The sequence below is a fragment of the Odontesthes bonariensis genome, chromosome 5 (assembly GCF_027942865.1).
Source record: "Odontesthes bonariensis isolate fOdoBon6 chromosome 5, fOdoBon6.hap1, whole genome shotgun sequence".
NCBI classification, from domain to species: Eukaryota; Metazoa; Chordata; class Actinopteri; order Atheriniformes; family Atherinopsidae; genus Odontesthes; species Odontesthes bonariensis.
The window spans coordinates 3,495,214-3,512,658 of NC_134510.1; the positions used below are offsets into that span (position 1 = coordinate 3,495,214).

General features: G+C 41.7%; 1 protein-coding gene across 1 annotated transcript in view; it reads left to right on the top strand.

The window, feature by feature from the left end:
* Positions 1–16,551: 16,551 nt before the first annotated feature.
* Positions 16,552–17,445, top strand: part of tsnare1 (T-SNARE Domain Containing 1) — a 380,158-nt gene continuing 379,264 nt past the window's right edge. The window contains exon 1 of the mRNA XM_075466546.1: positions 16,552–16,642. The gene's annotated coding sequence lies outside the window, so the exon portion shown is untranslated. The remainder of the gene's footprint in view (positions 16,643–17,445) is intronic.

Below are 17,445 nucleotides of genomic sequence, written 5' to 3' on the forward strand. Positions count from 1 at the left end.
CTAGAATAGGCTTTCAGCCCCCACAGAACCCTAAATTGGATTAAACAGGTATAGAAAATGGAATGATGGATGATTTCATAGAGTGGGCTGCATGTTGGTGTGGTGGTTAGCACTGTGGCTTCACAGTAAGAATGTTCCTGTTTTGAATTTCTGCTAAGTAGTTTTTTCTGTTTAGAGCTTGTATGTGGCATGCATGAGTTTTATCTGGCAACTCAGCCTCCCTCCCACAGTCCAGAAGCATGAAAACATACCCTTTGTCATGCCCAATCACAGCTGGAATAGACACTGACCCACGCCCCTGAAACCCTGAATTGGATAAAGCAGGCATGGAAAAAGGGTTGGATGGATGTACTCAACTGGAGTTGATGCAGACAGCAGGACAGTTTATACAACACATAATCATTTGACAATCATCCGATTCTTCTGAACTTCTCATGGATGGACAGCTGACATCTTGGTTATTATGAATATCTAGCGAGCATTGTCACCAACAGAGACATGTTTCTATTATGGTTTATGCAACGAATTTGAGCTATTAAACATTTTGAATTGAGTTTTCATCATCACAATTACTGTTGTAGGGTGACTTGTTTCACACCCTGCAACTGCATGAAGATGGAGTCAGTACAGGAGCATCCCTCCATCAACTCAGACATGGACAACACTGACTGGCTGAGATCCAAGGAAGTCATTAACAGCTTGATTACCACATAGATCAGTCTCACTCTCGACAGGACAGCTGGTTACAGTCTCTGCATTTTTTTTTCTTGCCATATGCACCATACTGATCAGACAGTCGGAGGGTGTGAAGGTCACTTTGGTGTCGGTGAGGCAGATGTCTTTGTGGACACAGTGTCCCTAAAGAAATATTAATTTGTGGTTAAAAGAGCTGCAGCACTCACAAAGGAGCAGGGTTCAATTGCATGACGCAGAGCAGCCTGAGGAGAATTTTACTGACCAGACTTCAACCTTTTTAAAACACAAGCTTCATGTGTGTTCAAAGAAATGTAAGTAAGGGGATTTATCAGGGATATATGTAAATATAAATGGAATATATATGATGACGTCATGACATTGATGACATGAAAAGAATAAAACTATCTCAATGTAAACATCAGTGACATGTTTCGTTTGGATCATTTTGGATTATGTGTTTGATTGTCAGTCTTTACTTCAGTACACTAGTAATTGTGATTTTTTTTTTGTCAAGTTTTCATTTCTTATATTTAATATACTGTGGATTTATGTCATTATAGATAATTCACTATCAAAATCAATGAATAATGCCAACTCAGTTCTCTGTACTCTTATTTTTGACCCATACATTTTGCCCTAATAATGTAAATTTGAAAATGACAATAAGGTTATATTCAATTCAGTTACCCATTACATATCAAAGAATAACAAGCCAATTTAGAAGCAGCATATCTAATGAAAGGTCTAAAAAATAAAGTACATTATATCATATATATATATATATACATATATATCTCAGAATCAGCTTTATTGGCCAGGTTTGACTAAATATATATATAGAGAGAGATAATTTACTATTATATATTATATACTACTATATACTATAATTATACTACTATTTTTTTAAGACTTTTAATGTCAGAATGTGCAGACAGCTCACTGTAATTGATCTACTTTCTGATTAATTTTGTGTTTTGCAGAGGTTACATTAAGTACAGCAGACCTTGACTGCCCTCAACATTCACTGAGCAGCCAACTACACATAACATTGCCGCAAACGATGCAATCGACCCAGAAAGGGAGCAAAGGGAGCCAGGATAAGAGATAAGCGAATACAGCGTGCACCTCAGGCTATTCCTCTACTCAGCCTTCTTCTGGTAAAGATCTGATCACAAGAGAGCATAATGAATGAAATAAGACTAAGGCTGCAGCTACTGGAAATTAGAGCCTGTTTTCTCCACATCTCTACAGAAACATGGCTTTAGGAGAACATTCAAGCAATTGCTTTTGATGGGTGGACCATCTCCCCCCTCTCACAGAACACAACACAAAGGTGAAATTGGTGAGTGTGTACGTGTGTTTACATCAGTGATGCTTTGTGCTCAAATCCTATCGAGATGGATAAACTGTGTTTACCTGATGTTGAATTTTTAATGTTGGGTTGTTGGCGATTTTATATACCCACAGAATTCACCAGCATTTTTATTGCTGCTGTTTACTGTCCCATCCATGGGGTTTTCACCATGTTTTTAGTTGTTTAGTTTTGTCATGTTTTAAGTTTTTCTCATGCCTTGGTTTTTAGTTCCTGTTAGTTTGACCATGCTTTAGTTTTCTGTCATGTCTTAAGTTTTCTAGCTCATGTTTAGTTATTAGTTTTGCCATGTTTTAGTTCTTTCTCATGCCTTAGTTTTCTAGTCCAGTCCAGTATTTAGTTTTGCTATGTTTTCCCCATAGTTTCTGTTGCTCTGCCATCACCTTCATTCACACCACCTGTGTTTTCCCCCTCAGCTGCACTCACTCACCTATCACTCAGGCTGTTTTCGAAACCGCAGACTTCTCCTACTACTCCTACTAACTTTTTGAGTTAGTATGCGAGTTTGACTAAGCGAGAAGTTCCCGGATGCATACTAGATTAGCCGAAATGTTGGGTATGTATGGAAGTTTTTCTGTGCCATCAGTTTGAATACGAATTTCTAATATCGAATTTTTACAGCATCAAAATCAGACTTTGAATTTGAAAAACCTACAGTATTAAAAAAAAAAAATTCAGTGGAAAAAAAAAAATCAACTTCAAAAAATTCAGTGGACAAAAAATTCAACTTCAAAAAATTCAGTGGAAAAAGAACCAGACTTAACATCCGGGTAAACAGGGAGAAGCAATCGATCCCTGTCTCAATTCATCCAACGGCAGCCAATCAAGTTACGGTCCATTGGACAGATCAGCCATGTCCACCAACAGGTGATGGTGCTTCGGTGAGTGAGTTTACTTCATTTGCCAAAATTGAGAAATAGATATTACTCAATATCTATTGAGCTGATCTGATGAATTGAGACAGTGATCGATTTCTTTTCCCTGTTTACCCGGATGTTGAGTCTGGTTCTTTTTCCACTGAATTTTTTGAAGTTGAATTTTTGTTTTACACTGTTGGTTTTTCAAATTCAAAGTCTGATTTTGATGCTGTCAAAATTTGATATTAGAAATTCGTATTCAAACTCTGATGGCACAGAAAAACTTCCATAGGTATGCATCATGAGGTTACTACTCATACTCAAACTACCCAGGATGCAACGTAACATGACGTCGCCGATTGTCATTTCATGTCAAAATGGCAGTTTCAAGCTAGCTATAACAAGGGTAGGTTCATTTGCTGTTTTCAAAACAAAAGCACCAATTGTATTGCAATGGCTTTCCCTATGATAAAAGGCAACGGGTATTTTATTTTGGGAAAATAACCGGAAGTGCGTTGTTCACTGCGGCTAGCTTTAGTAGCGCCGAATTCGTCGGAACAAAATTGTAAACAGCCGGTATTTTGTCAGATTTTCAACACGTTGGGGATCTAAACGACTACTTTCTCACCTGAAAATGTTTCAAATGTTGCTAAAGTTTACAGAGTTTAGAGCTTAAGTGAAATCAGCTTCAGGCCGGCTGATTTTTGGCTCGGGCAGGAGCGAAATGCATTGTGGGTAAACACTCTCCATACTGTCTGATCGATGAGTATGCAGTATGGAAGAATGCAGTTTGCAAGTATGTAGTATGTAGTATGCGGTTTCGAACACAGCCTCAGTCAGTATTTAGTTTCCAGGTTTCCTCATTCACTTTGTCAGATCCTCACCGTCATCACCGTCACTCATGGTCACAGTAAGTGAAGCCAAGCCAAGCCAAATAAAGTTACATAGTCATGTTTTGTTTTCTCACAGTCATAGTCATGTTGTGTTTTTTCACAGTTTAGTTTTGGTATCCGTCTTTATGTTGACCTTTTGTGAAAAATAAATCAGTTTGCTTTTTTGAAGTCCGCATCCGTGTCCTTTCCACGCCTCGCACCCACCCCAACCTGACAGCTTACATTCCACTCACATACAAATTCACAAAATAATCGAATGGAATTAGATGAGGTCATCAACAGTCCAAAAGACTAGATGGTATTTTCCGATGTAACTCCGATTTCCTGTCTCATCTGCTGACTTACACTTAGCTGAATTAAACGATCAAATCAACAGTAAAAAAGGGTTAGATAGTTCTACATGTAATTTCAGTTGTTTTCTTTGAATTGCCTTGTGTACGAATTATGCTCGACAAATAAACTTGCCTTGCCTTCTCAGAGCAGCAGTTACCTGGGAAAACCACATCAATCTTGACAAGTGTATGTCTTTAGTACATCAGCAGATGTGTTGATGATGTGACCGCGAACGCAATAAAATCATTCTACTAACAATTTAGAAAGCCTGTACGAATGGGGAAGAAAGGGCTGTAATTAGAGCAAAAATACAGGCAAGCATCCAACACCACCAGAGAAAGGATGAGAAATGGTATCAATGAAGGAAAGCCGAGACATCAGCAGAGACTGGAGAGAGATTTCAGCAACAGCTTATACTCTATAGATAGTGGTTGAGCTAATCACAATGCTGGGTGAAAAAGTTGAATGTCAATTCTGCTGACAGCTGATTGTGAGTCGCAATATCTGAAGACAGAAAGTATATAACATATTACATAATGAGAACCTTTTCGTATGATTCTCTACGATAATGTGATTCTATGGTAGAGTTTCATGGGCATTAAAAACGACTAAATAATCATTTTGTGCTTGACTTGGCCAGTTGTAGCAAGATGACTTGTCAGTTGTGTTGTGTAAAACCAGTGGGAGGAGAGTGATTTTTCATTCATGGAAATTTTCTTTGAATGCAAGAAAAAGAACAGATGATCACCCAAGTCACATCATTCTTCATTTACTGAAGGAAAAAAACAAGACGACCTGGAATCTCTAACTTGAAGAAGTCAGGCAATACCTGACGCAGCAATTTTTTAATAGCTTTTGATGTTTTGTTTTAACCCTTGTATGGTCTTCACTTTTGGGACCCTTTGGTGTCCCTCGGGTCAAATTGACCCGGGATATATTTGGGGCTTTAAAAACAATTTTAACAAAAACTTTTATTTCATAAAACATTAACATATATTGTCTTTATCTGAATTTCAAACAACTGAGATAATATATATGTTTAATGAATACATTCAGTATTCATTCATATTCAGAATGAAGGTCATCTTCAAATTCACATTCAGATTCAGATCTAAATTATCCTCATATTTGGAGACATCTTCCTCTTCCACATCGCTATGTGCCTGACTCTCTTCAAATATGAGTTCCAAATCCCTCTGGCAGCTAAATCTTTTGGTCATACTGATGCTAGAAGACTGTACTGGGATTTAGAGGTATTAATCTCTGTCTCACCTCCTTGATGTGCAGGTGTAAAGCATATAGTACGAGAAAATTTTTGATTTTTACAATGTTATGGAATAACATCTAAAAAAAGTGCAAACAAACAGCCTCTGTGTGCTTTGATAAGAATGTAACATTGTGTGTGTCTGTGTATGCAGGTCAAAATGACCCGAAGACCATATGAAGGATGTAAATGTGTGGGGTATAGTACCATGTTTGCTAAAAAAAAAAAATGTTTTAGTTAGTACATGTTTATCACAGAAAATGATATAGGCCATTGAGTTTCAGGTAGAAAAAATGTATACTTGTACCATTTTTCTTCTTTTGAAAATTTGAAACGGTCAATTTGACCCTAATAATGCACTGATTCTCTAGTGCTTTCTCTGAGTGCAAAGAATAATGTTACCAAAAGGTGTCCCCAGACTGGAATGCACCTGTGAGCCACATGGAGATGTTATTGATGCCATGACTGATTGTGTAACAGATTCTATTAACTTTGGTGAGGAAAGTATTATTCCCACAAGGAAAGTGAGGTGCTTCCCCAAGAACAAACCCTGGATCACCAGTAACCTGAAAAACCTCCTGAACATCCCAAAAGGAACCCTTCAGGGAGGGAGACAGGGAGTTATTGAGAGCTGTTCAAAAACTGTTAAAAAATACAACATGAGCAGAAAGGTGTACAGAAAAAAGCTGAAAGGCAAGCTTTTTTCAAGCAGAACAACCTGAGAGCTGTGTGGTCAGGGATGAAAAGATCACCAGCTTTAAGGTGAAAGAGGATCAGACTGATGGAAGCCTGGACAGAGCCAATGAGCTGAACTGGTGTTTCAATAGGTTCAGCTGAGATCAACACTCGGCACGCTCCTCCCCTGCCTACAGCAACTCAACCCTAACACCCTACCACACCAAAACCCTGCCACCACAGTCATAGATCTAAATACAGCCTTACCAACGTGTCCCCCCTCACCAGGTCACAATGAGACCCCCTCTGCCCCACTCTTGCCTCTTTGTCAGCGGTCAGCTGAAGATGCAGCTGGAAAGACTGAACCAGAACAAAGGCCCATGATCTTGATGACCTGAACAGTTATGTGGGATTCTACAATTCTTCAACCTTAGCCTAAAGCAAGAGAAAGTTCCAATGCTGTGGAAGACATCCTACATTGTTCCAGGACCTAAAAAATCTTATGCATCTCATCTATAAGACCAGTTGCCATAATTCCCACATCAGGAAAGTCCAGGAGAGGTTGTTGTTAGCTCACCCTAAATAAGCAAGCAGACACCTTTCAGGATCCAATAAAGTTTCCTTATCATCATGGGGTTGCTGTATCGAGAATGGACGGGAGGGGGAGTACAGGAGCCTGGTTGAGGACTTTGTGGGGTGGTGCAGGTCCAACTGCCTACAGCTGAACACCAAGGAGATGGCGGTGGGCTTCAGAAGGAAGACACCACAGCTCCAACCTGTGTCCATGGAGGGGGTCGATGTGGAGGTGGTCAGGACATATAAACATCTGGGGCTGCAGCTGGACGACAGATTGGACTGGACAGCAAACATAGACTTTGTACAGAGGAAAGGACAGAGCCGTCTGTACTTCCTGATGCCTTGTGTACACCAAGAGCGACCTACGCTACCTGAGCACCGGAAATCATTATTTCTCTATGGAGGGTGAGCGAACTGAGCGACCAGAGCGGATTCCAGCGATTAAACTCAAGCTAATATTATGGTAATGAGCTATGACGCGGTTCGGCGAAAACCAAAGACAATCCACAGATTGTAGGGGTCCGACAATCCGCAGGGTTCGCGGAAACAGACGTGTAAACTTTGGTTCCTTGTTCCTACGTCCTTCAAACATGGCTACTGAAAAATTAATCGCCGCAGTGTCCGCCCACCAGATATTGTACAACCCCACAACATTTGCACATCGGGATAACAACAAAAAACACGACATGACATGGAAGTATGGAATATGCCTTTAATGCATTTGGTGGCTCTTAAAAGTGCCGTTGTGGTGTTGGGTGTCAAGGCTGCCAGGTGACCGTCCCCTCATTGGCGAAGTAGACCATGAACGTCTCCCTCACCCGAATGGCCTCACGAGTGGTATTGTTGCTGCCTACTCTGGAAACGGGCTGGAGGCCAGCTGCATCGCTGTCTGCATCCGTGGGTAAAGCCGTCATCAGTGCCAGGTCGTGAGGGGCGGTGCGCCGCAGATAATTGTGCAGCACACAGGTTGCTTTAACGCAGTAGCGGGGCCTTTAAAAATTGAACATTCTAAATGTGACGTCACGAGCGAACGAAGCTTCTCCAGCTACCTCCGCTACCAGGCAACGTAGGTCGTCCTTGGTGTACACGCAGCATGAGAAGGCTGGGGTCCTTCAACATCTGCAAAAAAGTGCTGCAGCTGTTCTACCAATCTGTGGTGGCCAGCGTCCTCTTCTACGCTGTGATTTGCTGGGGAGGCAGCAGCAGGAAGAGGGACTCTGCCCGACCGGACAGACTGGTGAGGAGAGCCGGCTCAGTGGGGGGCACGGAGCCGGCTCAGTGGTGGGCACATTTCTGGCTCAGTGGTGGGCACGGAGCTGGACTCTCTGGTGACAGTGGCAGAGAGAAGGACCCTGGACAAACTGCTGTCCATACCGGACAACGCCCACCACCCTCTGCACAACACCTTCATCAGGCAGAGGAGTGTGTTCAGTGGCAGGCTGCTGTCTCAATGCTGCTCCACCAACGGACTTAAAAACTCTTTTGTTCCTCCGGCCATCAGGATGTACAACAGCTCTCAGTGATAATACTTGTATGGCCACTTTATATCTGTAGATAGTTTATAGTTGTATGAAACATTTTTATTGTCATGTTTTGCTACTCAATCAATCAAATTTAATTTATATAGCCCTTTACAATCACCAACTGGTACTCAAAGTGCTTTACAACAGGATAAAAAACAACAATACGTAAAACAAAACATAAAACACAATTCAGAAATGGTAAAAGTGCTGCAGGGCATTAAAAGCCTTCCACAAGTGCAATAAAATTAATTGAATAAAATTTGCATAAAATTACATGACAGTCGCCTCCTGCAGTCCTTACTTATGTGCCCTATGCACAGACAGCCAAAGCAGACTCCATGTTCTTTCAGAAAAGTGAACTTTTCTTTATGCGCCCTCTTCCCCAATAGAGCACACAACTCCAATGCATGGTCACCCTTACAGTATAAGCAAGTCCTTTTGTCCAGTGGGACTCTTTCCTTCCTCACATGGGCCTTTCCATCAACTGAAGCTATTGTAGGGGCAAAACTACTTCCTTGGTTTCCTGTGCGACGCTGATAATTATCTTTGCTGCCATCTTTAATTTGCATTGTCTTTGGAGTATCCTATATATTGCCAAATACAGGGTCTGCTGCAATTCTGATTTGGCGCTCAATGAAATTGACAATGTCAGGGAAAGTAGCTCTTCGATGGCGGATCTCTTGAATATCGCAAGCTACTGACCTCCATCTGTCTCTCAGCTTGTACGGCAGCTTCTTGATCACCGTCAACATGTTTGCAGGCATATTAAGCTCAGCCATGTACTGAATGTCATCCATTGCATTACAACATCCTCTTAAGAAGAGACCATAAGCTTGGAGAGACTTGGCATCCTCTGCTTTAACCACAGGTCATTGCAGTGCTTTGTCCAGATAAGCTGAAGCAATCTTTTGCTCATTCCCAAAATGCTCTTCCAACAAAGCCTTTGCCTTTTGATATCCTCTGTCTGCAGGCATTTGTTGGCAGCTCCGAACAAGCTCTCTTGGTTCTCCTCTTGTATACTGTGCCAGGAAGTGCAGAAAGTCTCCAGTATCACATTACATTACATTACGGTCATTTTGCAGACGCTTTTAACCAAAGCGACTTACAATCACTTGTCCTCTCTTCTACGTTGTGCTCAAAGGCTCTTATAAAAGCTTGATAGTAAAGAGGATCTCCATCAAACACTTGGATCTCTCTTTTTGGCAAATGAGAGATCTTATGTTGTTGCGCAAGCAGAGCAGAAATATCATTTTGTTTTGCCATTATGGATAGCAAGTTATGACTGTCATTGATGACTGGCACCTGAGCATGTGGACTAACTGCAACCAGAGCAGCTGAAACATCACTCCTCCCATTAGGAGCCAACAGGAACCCAGGCGGCCTCTGCTGGACTATTTGAGATCCAACATCAACGGTAAGTTTCCTTTCATTTACCTTTGTCAGATGAGACTTGGATGTCATACACTTTTTGGCCACCAGGGACAAATGAATCAACCTCAGCATTAAAAGCAGCATAAGCCCCTTTGGCCATGTAGGATTCCATACCATCAGATTTTTTACATCCACTGCCCTCTCCTCTTCAGGAATTGCAGCCAACACATTTCTACTGTTACTTATCCACTTCTTTAGCTGAAAGCCACCTCTGGCGCAAATGGCTCGAAGGTTGTGATAAAGAACAATAGCCTCAGACTCCAAGGGTACTGAGGCAAGACAATCATCCATGTAGAAGCTGTGCATAATGGCATCCGCCACCTGCTGACTGAAGGAGTTGCTGTTATCCTCCGCACACCTTCGCAGAGCAAAGTTCACACAGCTCGGTGATGAAGTTGCGCCAAAGAGATCCTGTACTGCTCCATGGGTTGAGAGAAATCCCCACTGGGCCACCAGAGAAACCTTAGCAGATTACAGTCTTCAGCTGGTACACGCAACTGGTGACACATAGCCTCAATATCTGCCATCAAAACAACGGGTTCTTTCCTGAATCTGGTCATGACTCCGATTAATGAGCTGGTAAGATCGGGTCCTTGCAGCAGCTGTGTGTTCAATGACATCCCTTGGAATGAAGCAGCACAATCAAACACCACTCTGATTCTTTTCTTTTGTGGATGGTATACACCATGGTGTGGAATGTACCAGGTTCTGCCATGGCTCCATGCCAACTCTTCAGCAGGCACCTTTTCAGCATAACTGCAGGAAATGATGTTGTGCATAAAGGTGGTGTAATCTTCATGAAATACGGCATCTTTCTGGAACCTTCTTTTCAGACTCAAGGCGCGTTGCTCTGCTAGCTTGCGGTCGTCAGGCATGCACACATTTCCTTTCTTTAGAGGTAAGCCAATGGTGTAGTGACCATCCACCAGCTTAACAGTGCTTTTCACCATTTCCATAAACTGGCAATCTTCTCTTGATGGACCTAGTTGCTCTTCATAGCTGCATTCAGGGAAGTCTAGTTGAAACTGCTGCTTCCACACTTCATCCAATTTTACCACAGAGATGCGGTTAGCAGTGACCTTGAGTTTCTCCAAATCTGCTTCACTAAACATTGGCCCATTAAAGGTCCCATGGCATGAAAATTTCCCTTTCAGAGGTTTTTGAGCCTTAAAATGAGTTTCTCTAGCCTCCTTAAGTCACCCCAGTGAGTAGAAATTGCGAAATGTATTCACTGAGCAGTCCAGCATTTCCTCCGTGTTTTGAACAGAGCGCCTCCAAGTGTCTCGTTGACTCAAGGCTCCTGGTATGACGTCATGCCAGGATAGAGCTCATCAAAATTTCCCACCCCCTCTCTCCGCCACGCCCTCTGTCTCCACCCACTGCTGGTAAACTACCTGTATCTTACCCGCCCAACTCATGTGGAGTAGACCGAGACTCGCCACGACTGAAGACAGTCACAGAAGATACAGCAATGGCCTCCAAATGACGTTACCATGCGAAATGTACTGTGCCAGGATGTGAAGATGAAGAGAAGAATATGTTTCCGCTTCCACCCTCTGTCCCTTTGAAAACGGAATGGCTAATTTCATTTACGAGGGACGGGTGCCCATGCATGTTCCAAAGAGCGTCAGTGTTTGCGCGACACATTTCAGAGGAATGCTTTCACAACTTGGGACAGTACAGGGCAGGTTTTGCCCTACACCTGAAGTTGAAGCCTGGATCAGTGCCAAGCCTTGCCGGTCCATCAGCTACCCACACCGATCAAGTAAGTCATAATTATTTGCTAGCCGCTAGCACTTTATGGGTGACAGCTAACTAGCCAACATTAGCTGTGGAGGTATTTATCCATGAAACCTACACTGCGCTACAAAACCAATACTCTGTTAAACTGGTTAGATTTGGAAAATTGGTTGTAAAACAAGACATTTGTCTTTTGACCAAGTATCTTACGTGTAGGGGACTACATACAGCATGAATACTTAGGTAAGCAAGTCTAGTTATGTTCTGCGGCTAAATACGTCTGTTACACGGAAAATGACGCCCGACGATAACAATTCATATTTTGTAAGCCTTTCTTTAGATTGGTGACTTTATATTTTGAAAGCATTTGTTACGGTTTGGTGACCTTTTTTTTTTTTTTTAACGTCGAGTCGTTTCTGCGTCTTTCGTGTGTGATATGCGATCGGGTGTTGTGGCTAGGTGAAGGGTGTTTAGCAAACGTTTGCTGACTTCCCTCGAACATACACCATTATGTATCTGTCAATTCGAACACAGTTTTGACTTCAAATCTGTCGTGACTCGTCAGTTTATCACGAGTGTAATGCTCGGCTTTCGAACCATGAGATGTGTGCTCTCTGTCTGCATCAGGTTCACTCTTCACTGGCCAGCACATCAAGTGCTCACGTCCAGACATCCCGGACCAGGGATGCTGCCTGCCAGACTGACCCCATTGTCACTAGGACTGCAGCCACACCGAAGAATGTTGTCTTTCTCTATATTGGAATGCTTTGCAGGTGAGATGTTTTACCTTGTAGTTGTTGAAAGTTTTTGTCTGAAATGTCATTATTGAGCCGGGTTTCTCCAGCACTATAAGGCACAAAACACCTAGACCAGGTCCCCTGAAAAGATTGTCTTGTGAATGTAATTTATATTTGATTTACCAAAAAATGTAAACTTTTTTAGGGGGTTTTCAGATCATAGTTCCTATGAAACTTCACAATATATGAAAAGCTTTTTCCAAAATGTTTTATACCTTCTTTCAAAAATGTTGTTTTATTTGTTACTACCATTAAAAGCAGCATTTAAATGTTTCAACATGTTATGTAAATCTCAGCTAATAACACTTTTCCTGATGCTTGAAATCAGATTTAAAAAAGTAATGAGAATAGCTTTTATAGCATTTTGGAAAAGAGCTTTTCATATGCTCTCCCATGATGATGCATGTGTCTCTACCAGCTAACCCCCACCACCATGACAAATGAAAATTCTGTGGGAAACACCGTTTACACATTGTTTCTTGTACTTTCAGACTGTACTTGGCGGCGATCCACTTTAATGAAAATGCGAACCGACCACAGGCCCAGACAGCAGACGGTGTACCTCTCTTCAAAATCTCCTTTCCCAAATCCAAGAAGGGAGAGTGCACAGTCAAACGTTAAAAGACTAAGCCAACCTTTGGTAAGACCTCAAAAGTTCAAGAATTCAAGTCCAACTACTTTTGCCTTTATCAAATTTACTGAGGTTAATTCCAACAAATAGGAATACAAAAAATGTGAGAAATAGAAATCTAAACAAACATAAATATATATAGAACAAATATAAATATATAAATAAACATTGAAATGTACAAATGACTAACTGAAATATACAAATGTTGTGCGTGTACAGTGTGTATGAATGTTCTGTGTGAAAAGGGAATGTGGATGTCCTGTTGGACCTAATTTTTCACACGCGAGGGAGTCTAAACCCGGTGCAGTGTCCTTCATCATCGGTGTACTCGGCACGGATACGCAGGACCACACAGGCAGGAATGACCACTCTGATCCGGCGACCCAAAAAGCCCCAGCACCACGCCACGAACTGCTTGTAGGCCAAATACCTGAAGTGCCTGGAAGAACAGATAGAAAAAAAATGACACTTGCAGAGAATGTTGTTGTTCTTCTGTTATTGCTATGTTGTACATATTTACATATTCCTATGGATTATTCTTGATTGTGTTTTAATAATGTCTTGTAAATAAATATACAAACACTCTTCATACTGTCTGCATAGTTGAATTATCAGGCTCTATTGGGTGGGTATACTGTAAACTCTATGTATGTGGCTATGAGTGATTATTTTACAACGCTTACCGATGCGTTCTTCTCAGGCGTAAACTGCCAAAATGGTGCCTGTAGACTCGCCCAGCGGTTTGTAGCGAATATACATTGAGACAGACCGGCTCAAACCCTGGATGATCCAGCATACATGCTGGCTCCGCCGCCACTTCTCCTAGTAGTGCTGTGACCTAATAAAGATTAGAACTAGACATGGTAAGTGTCATTTCAGGAACAGGTAGATCCAAATGTTTACAGTGTTACCTGAGGGATCTCCATGCAGCATCTATTCTCCCTTTCTGTGGGCATTATCTCGCAAATTCCACATTGACACCTATTATTAAAAAAAAAAGGCAGTGTAATGATATTCTGTTTTCAGGTAATGCCGGCAAATATAACAATGAAACATCTTTAGTGGCAAGTAAATGAGTTAACAGGTGAGCATGGAGAATAATTACATGCTGGTCAGAATACTATCATGTTTTTTGCATCCCATAGGCTACTGTATAACTACATGGGCAACGAACAGCTGGCTGTTCCCAGTGAAGACAGGCTACTAAAAAGGTGTACACAGAAATATGTAGCATAAGTTTCACTTTGTATAGTTACACTTTGGATCCAGCACCTGGTCAGGATATGATGAGGTATGTTTTATTTTTGTATATTATAGCATGTAAACCTTTTTGTCTAGAAAACTTGGTTATAAATCGCTCCCCTTATGTCAACACTGGGTGGAGAATCATTTGCCAAACAGGACAGTGTTTGTGGGGGTAATTGTAATTTTCATGAAATTACCCACCGCCAGCGTTTATTACAGTTGTTTTTCATAACATGTTGGCAATGTGTACTATGGGAAATACTTTGGCAGTGTTACTGTTGTACAATGCAAGGCGACATTGAGAAAGTTACTTGGTGTAGAGACTGGAGATGCCAGCAGCCATACTCACTAATGTTAGCACTGCAAATACGTGCCCACATTACAAAATAAGTTGGGAACTTATACGTTTTGTAAGCAAAAATAATATTTTAGGTAGTCCTGATGTAGTGACTACAATTTCTGCTCTAATTAGGCTACCGTAGGCTAAGCGACTGCTAGTATCTGCGCACCTCAGTGGTTCGGACCGACCCAACTATAAACGTTTCCAGACATAACATTTCAAACTCACCATTCTGAGACGTTTTGCTGAAGGCGCTGCTGATCTGCAGGTTGTTGCTGAACTGCCTGCGCCTCGGCTTCAGGGTCCGATTCCGGGTCGAAGGCGAACGGTACGATGGTTTGCTCACCTGCCATTTCTATTTTTTTTTTTTCCTATTAGCAGGCAGCTAACATGTGCAGAGCCAAAACAGAGAATCAGACACGCCCCCATTCAGCCATGACACACCCCTCGCGCTCCTCCTTGCTTCTCATTAGGAAAACAGGGCACTGGAGAGAGCGCTGAAATGCGGCTTTCTTCTAAGTGGCCAAATCTGCGTTTTCCGGGTGAATTTTGAGAACGCCTGGGGGTATAACATCCTGAAGCCTCCGAAAGCCCATTTAAAGTGCCGCTACTATACCATGCCATGGGAACTTTAACAGTCCATCCCAACAATATCTGAACAGCGTATGGCCAATCATTTTCACTTGGAATCACCTTTATTGGTTCTAGGGCTCTAGGTGCATTCAAGCCGATCAAAAGCTCAATGTCTGCATCAATTTCAGGTAGGTGTACGCCTCGCAAATATGGCCATCTGACCAGGTCCTGCTCCAGTGGTATGTTGCTCCTGCACACAGGCATCTTCTTCTGTGTAAAGACATCTGGCAAGTCACAGTGGAGGTCACTTTCCAGACCAGCTACTTCCAGATCCGAAACAATGCAACTTCCCACAAGCTTTTCCTGGCCCATAGTACGCAAGAGAATTTTAGTTCCTCTTCCTGACACATTCAGCTTATTCATCAGGTTTGATTTACAAAAGGAGCCAGAACTGCTTTGATCCAAAAAGGCATACGTTTCCACAATTCTATTGACAATGTTCAGTGACTATCAAGCCCTAAAGTAGTCACAGAGAGGGGAACAGGGCTCTGCCTGACTCGCTGAATCCAAGGAGGAAACTTGAAGCTGTACTGCAATTGAAGATGTTTTATTTCCTTTACAATAAAACATATGCGCTAACACACATTTTATTGTTGAGTTACTTGCTGTACTTGACTATGTTGGAAAGAGTTTAGCAGTTTAGCGGTAAACAGAAATGTCAGCACCCTGCCTCCTCTCTCCCTGTCTCAAACAAACAAACAGATTCACAGATAGATGCAGGTGATATTCATTAGGCAATCACTCAGCCCCAGTGACACACCCACAGCCACACACACATGCATAGCTCCGCCCACACACACACCTATTACCCCCAGTGACAAGTGAGAAACATATCCCTGCCTCTACAAAGATAATTAAAAAAAGAGCGGATAGAATAAGCATAGTGGCCCTAATCAGAGTTGGAATGCTGGCTGCTTGAATTTCCTTCGGGATCAATAAAGTATCTATCTATCTATCTATCTATCTATCTATCTATCTATCACAATAACATGCAGAATATATATACACCATTAACTAGTTATTACCTCCATCATATGTACAACTGGATTTCCTTTGTTCAGTGCCAGAATGTAGTTCATGTTTTCCTACTTGTAAATTTTGGGGTGCAGTCAGTTAGTAAAAAAAAAAAGAATGTAACGTGTAGTCTTTTCCAAAGCAACTTTTTTTACCTTGCTGAAAAATTCAACTAAGTTAAGGAAAGATGGAAGGAGAAGAAATAGACATATTATACTAAAGCGGAACTATGATGGATAATGTTAATTTCTTATAGTTCTTCCTGCTTTCTCCGTTGAAGTCTGCAGAAAAATACAGGACATCGTTATTGTTTCACGTGATCTCAAAATATTTTTTCCATTTCCTCATTTTTTTATCTTACAGTTTTTTTCTACTCTTTATTATACTCTGGTTTATTATTAAATTCACTTTGGTTATAAACCTAACACTCATTGATAAAGACATTAAATCCTGGCCATCCACCACAACTACAAATCCCAGAGTCCTTTACTCGGGCTAAACCTGGTCATATGACCAAGCAGCAGGAGCAGGTGGTTTGTGGTCATATGATGTTATTAGCCGAGGCTGAGGAGCAGCAACATCTCAGTTGAGCCACAGCCCACATCACTCCCTACATTGAAAGGTAAAGCTGGGAGAATCCTTCCATTTCACGCTGTGTTTTTCTGCCTTTAAAGAGGGATGCTTCAGACTCGCAGAGAGCGCAGGGGGAGGAGGAGGGAGGGAGGGAGGAGGCAAGGATGGGGGGATGGGAGGCTATCAGAAATGCCTCATTGTGGCTCTTTGATGACAACAGTGGAGCATAGATGTTTGCACTGCATAATTCTATCTGCTGTAAATCTATTGTGCCTGCAGCTTGCATGTGAGGAGCTTGTGTTTAGATGGATGCCATATTGTTGATGTGTAGAGATCTGAGAGAGAAAAAGAATGGATTGGTGAGTGGGCTATTACTCCCATTTTTATTATGAGAGTTGTATCAGTGCCACGAAGCTTGGCTGGGTGATTCCTAAATCCTGTTTTCCTCCAATTCTCCTGCACATTACATACATTCTTGGGTAAAACAGGTTTTGCTTTGCAAAGCTACAAGTTTTGATAGGTTTAACATCTTGTATAATTTGATAAGGTTTTAAGACCAGCAGGCCTTTTAAATGGTAGTACGCAAGTTGTACTCAAACTAGCTTTGAGTAGAAAAAGACAATTATGTATTTTTCCAAATAATCACCTTAGTAGAATAAATTATGTTAAATTACTTTATTTAGACCCAATAACAGTTGTTGTATCCCAAATTGGATTCCCTCCATTGAAATGATGGCGTCCCTCTTACTACACCAAGAGGACTTTGTGGCTTGTTGAAGGAAGCACTTGAGGATGTGTTTGTTGAAATGCTCATTTGAGCTGATGTGATGGACAGGCAACCTGTCCAGGATG